This window comes from Cupressus sempervirens, chromosome 3 (assembly GCF_028749045.1).
Source record: "Cupressus sempervirens isolate cs-2001-9-10 chromosome 3, ASM2874904v1, whole genome shotgun sequence".
Classification (NCBI taxonomy): Eukaryota; Viridiplantae; Streptophyta; class Pinopsida; order Cupressales; family Cupressaceae; genus Cupressus; species Cupressus sempervirens.
The window spans coordinates 914122886-914127814 of record NC_143120.1 but is presented as its reverse complement, the minus strand read 5'-3'; positions in this window follow the sequence as shown (position 1 = coordinate 914127814).

Sequence of the window (4929 nt, the reverse complement as noted above, 5' to 3'; positions counted from 1 at the left end):
GGAGAAATAATCTTCAAATTCATGACTACAATACTTGCCACCATTATCAGATCTGAGATATTTTAATTTCTTACCAGTCTCATTTTCAACCAAGCATTCCCATTTCTTAAAAGTTTGAAATACATCAGATTTGTGTCTAAGGAAATAAAACCATACTTTTCTAGTTGCATCATCAATAAATGTAACATAATAATGAGAGCCACCAAGGGAAGATACCTGAGCTAGTCCCCATACATCTATATGCACAAGCTCTAATTTCTCCTTTTTGTTTTCCTTCCTTGTCTTTACAAAACTCACTCTCTTTTGTTTTCCATACACACAACTTTCACAGAAATCCATATTCACACATTTCAGACCTGGTAAAAATTTCTTTGAATGAAGTACTTTCGTAACTTTCTCACTCATGTGCCCAGGTCTATTGTGCCACAACATTGTATCAGAATCTACAGCAGCTATTTGTTCTCCCTGCTCAACTGCAGCAATTGTTCCTGAACATTCATTTTTCTCTGAAACAATCAAAGTAGAAGGAACAATATGACCTGTACAAAGATATAAGGTGTCTACTTTCACACCTTTTTCTACTACAAGGGAACCTTTTGAAACCTTCCAATTTTTATCATTAAAAGTAACTACACAACCCTCATCACTGAGTTGCCTTGCTGAAATTAAATTCCTACTTAGTTTTGGAAGATGTCTTACCTCATCTAGTAGCCAATGATTCCCATTGTGCAACTTAATCTTAAGTTTTCCCTTTCCAACAATCTGACAAGGTTCATTATCCCCCAAATAAACAAGCCCAAAATCCTCTTAGACATAATCAATGAAATAACCTCTATGAGGTGTAGCATGAAATGAAGCACCAGAATCTAAAATCCATGAATCATCAACACTCTCTAAATATAGAAGCAAAGCATCCTCTTCATATTTGTTACTTACCACATTTGCCTCCTTGTCTCCATCTGATTTATCTCCTTCATTTTTCTTTCGATTCCAGCAATCTTTCCTTTTGTGCCCTGGTTTCCAATAGTACCAGCAATCATTTGGTCCTCTTGATTGAGACCTCTTCCCCTTTGACTTTCCTCTTGATTTCCCACAATTTCTAGAGTTACTTCCTCTTTCAGTCGTTCTGCCCCTGCTTTGTGCATTTAAAGCACTTCCTGATGTAGATCCACTGAGGATTTCCTACGAGTTTCCTCACTTAAAATAATACCGATCACATCATCATATTTTAGGATACTAGATCCAGGTACAGAATTACTCACAGCCATTACCAAGCCATTCCAGCTTTCAGGTAAAGAACACAAAATCAAGAGAGCCCTAATTTCTTCATCAAAATTGATACCCATAGAAGATAATTGACTAGTAATAGTATTAAACTCATTTAAATGATCTGTAACTGATCCACCTTCTACCATTTTCATATTAAATAAACGCTTCATGAGAAATACCTTGTTTAAAGTGGAGGGCTTTTCATACAGTGTCGCTAGGGTTTTCATCAAATCTTCTATCGTCTTTTCTTTTGTAATATTAAATGCCACCGATGGTGCCAAGCATAACCGAATGCCTTTCTATCCAAGATATCTCATTCAGCCTCTGACATAGTTCCCTGATTCTTGGCTTTGCCTTCCAACGGCTTCCATAAATCCTTCTGATATAGATAATCTTCCATTTGCATCTTCCATAATTGGAAGTTTTTCCCATTAAACTTGTCAACCCTCAGCTTACCCTCATCTGCCATAACTCCCACTCAACCATGAGACTTTCCTGCAGAGGATAACTGAAAGACAACTAGGCTCCGATACCACTTGTTAGGATAAACCAAGGACAAAAATAAAAACTACATGCAAATGTTACCAATAACAGAAAATAATAGAACACACAGAAATGAACACAAGACACCAAGATCTAACGTGTTTCACCCAATCCCTAGGCTACGTAAACCAAACAGCAAGTTTGATCTTATTACAATCCAGTGATTACAACTTGATTACAATCTGTAATCTCTTACAGCTCAATACTGCCACAAGAACCAATTTCTCATCACAACATAAAGAAAAATACCCAACCCTAAGCCCTTTTATACAAGTATTAAACCGCTTTAGGGTTATAACATGTTAGCCATATGTCGACTACCATGTCAGCCATGGCCCAAAAAAAAATTTCAGGGCGATGCCTCAAACCCCACTATTTATGAAGTATGTATAGTACTTTCCTAATCAGTCACCACAATCTAACATGGTTCACCTTTGATAAACTCTACTTGTCTATCTAATTCCTTAGGATTTGATTTTAAGTAAACAACAGTAGATATAGTAACAATAGAAGATTTATAAAACTAAACTATATCAAAGGAAGTAGAAGAACTTAAATTTACAATACTTTTTCTAGTAGAAAAAATTTTAGTACCATTGGGAGCATCTTTGATAGTCTAAGATGAATCTTTCTTTTTCATACCTTGTGAACTCAAGCCTATCCTAGGAGAAAATTTGGATGCCCTTTGACCTCTTTTTAATATAGAACATGAAGGATAATTTTTAGTTAACAAAACATCTCTACTTCTATCTAGATTGGATTCATATTCTAGAAAGAATGTGTGTGAGGTACTCATTTCAGGTGGATCCAATTCTACTTCAGTAACAATTCCATGTTGACCTTTGGTCTCCTTCATCTACAAATGCCTCAACCAATCTATACATGTTTCACCATTGTTATATTTGGTAAGATGAAAATAACACATTACCTCTTTATCAGGAGGAGCTTCAATTTGAAATTTATTTTGTGGGCCAAGTAGCTAATAAGCACCTCTTTCTTGCTACGCATGGAAGGTATTATGTGTAGGTTGATTCTAATATTGGTTTGGATATATACCAGGTTAGTCTTTTTGTCTCTTCAGGGTGATAACATCATTAACTAACATTTGGACTACAAAATTTGTATGTGTAAAGGCCTAAGGATTTGAAGGTTGAAAATAAATTCTTCATTTTCCTATGATTATAAAGTCATCTTCTAATTCAATGGCCAATCTTTGGGCAATAGCCAAATTGACCACCACATTCCTTCTCATATGAAAAGAGAAGTGGGGAGGCATTGGTCCTATGAAGAATTCCTTTTGGTTTTTAGCATTGGGTCTTGAACCATTGGTTTTGTCAAGAGTCAAATGTATAATGACGTATGATAACTTTTTTTATCATTCTCCATCCTCATGCCTTTGATTCATCCTTCCCTCAAGCTAATTGTTGACCAAGTCTTTCCCTTAGAAAGCCCTGATCAAGAGTGATTATCCTATAACCATCTTACAAAAATTTTGAAAGTTACTTGGCATAAAATGTAAACTTCTTTTTACCCCTTGAACCTTTTGTACTCCTTGAACCAAGTTCAAATAGCACGAAGATGCTTTGAACCCTTTTTACCAATTGAACTGGTTCACACGTTCAACACTTCATTTAGTTCTCAAAGACAATATTTCTTGATGGGCCCAATCAACATGTTGTGTATACACATGTGTGGAGGACATGCAACAACTAGATGTCTCATCAAGTATGAAGTGATCATGGGCGATGTCATGATTCAAGGGTAAGTGCAAGTAATTAATGGTTGAAGTAAGGTCATCATAAATGATCACACTAGAATCTTGATATGGGAATGTGGAAATAAAGATTTGGCACATGTAGTGGGAAAAAATCTTTTGAAGTACTTGTTTCTCGGTTTAATGCCAATCAATAATTTGTCCTATCACCTTACCTTTTTGGCATGTCAAAATTAATTTTTTCCTCCACATAATTAATGATCATTTCCTATTTTTGAGATGCATATAAAGAAGGTTTTACCTTTAAAGAGAAGACATTACTTGTTTTCTTGTTTGATGTAATTATTCAGAGCAAAATTAGAGAGAGAAAGGCTTCTTCCATATCTAAAATGACAATCACTATTTAGGTAACCCTCCTTCTTTCTAGTTATTTTTCTTCCACCTATTGAGTGAAGCATATTTGTTTTTTTTCTTTGTTTTCAAATATGAGTAAAATTCCTAAATCTAAAACATAGTAGCATTTAGGGTTGGTATTTTTTGATGGCTATCATATTGTGACCATTTTTATCTAGGTTTTATAGCTATGCAAATGTTTTTAAGTTTTCAGTATTGTATTCAAATAGCATTGTTCTTTTCGAAAGGAAAATGTTTGAATGTTTGAAGATGTTATGTTTTGAATTTTCTCGTTATTGATTTAGTATTGAATCAATATTGAATTGTTGAAATTCCTTTGATGGTGGATAATTCTTTTTATGTTATATGAGTATTTGTTTTCAATGTTCTTCAAGAAGTAATTGATAGAGAAACTATGCATTCTCTCTGTTGTATGTATTATTTTTTATTTAATTAATGTTCATTAGATTATCTCTCTATCTAAGAATATATGGAAGCCTTAATACTTTCTAGTTAAAAGTAGCTATCATTTAGAGGGTGATTTCGATTGAATATCTAATAAGGAAGTTGAACCTTACTAAACTTCAAAGAGGAATTAAAGAAGTTTCTCAATTCCTCAACTATTGGGAAATTACATTTTTCCTATGAATTTGGGTGTAGAAGTTTTGATTCATTTCTTTTTTTTTAAAAAGACAAATTTTCTCACCAACATGTTAGAGGGTAATCAAGGGAAAGAGATATGATAGGGAGAGAGAGAGAGAGAGAGAGAGAGAGAGAGAGAGAGAGAGAGAGAGAGAGAGAGAGAGAGAGAGAGAGAGAGAGATTTTAATTAGGGGGAAGAAATAGTGTATTGTGGAGGGTGAAAGGAAGATACAAAGAAGGGGCATGGTGAGAGAGTGGGTGAATAGGGGAAGAAGTGATAAAGGAAAATGTTGGACCTAAATTTTGGCTAAACTAGATTACACTAAGAAGAACAAATTTTAGCTATATTAGATGTAATACTCAACCAA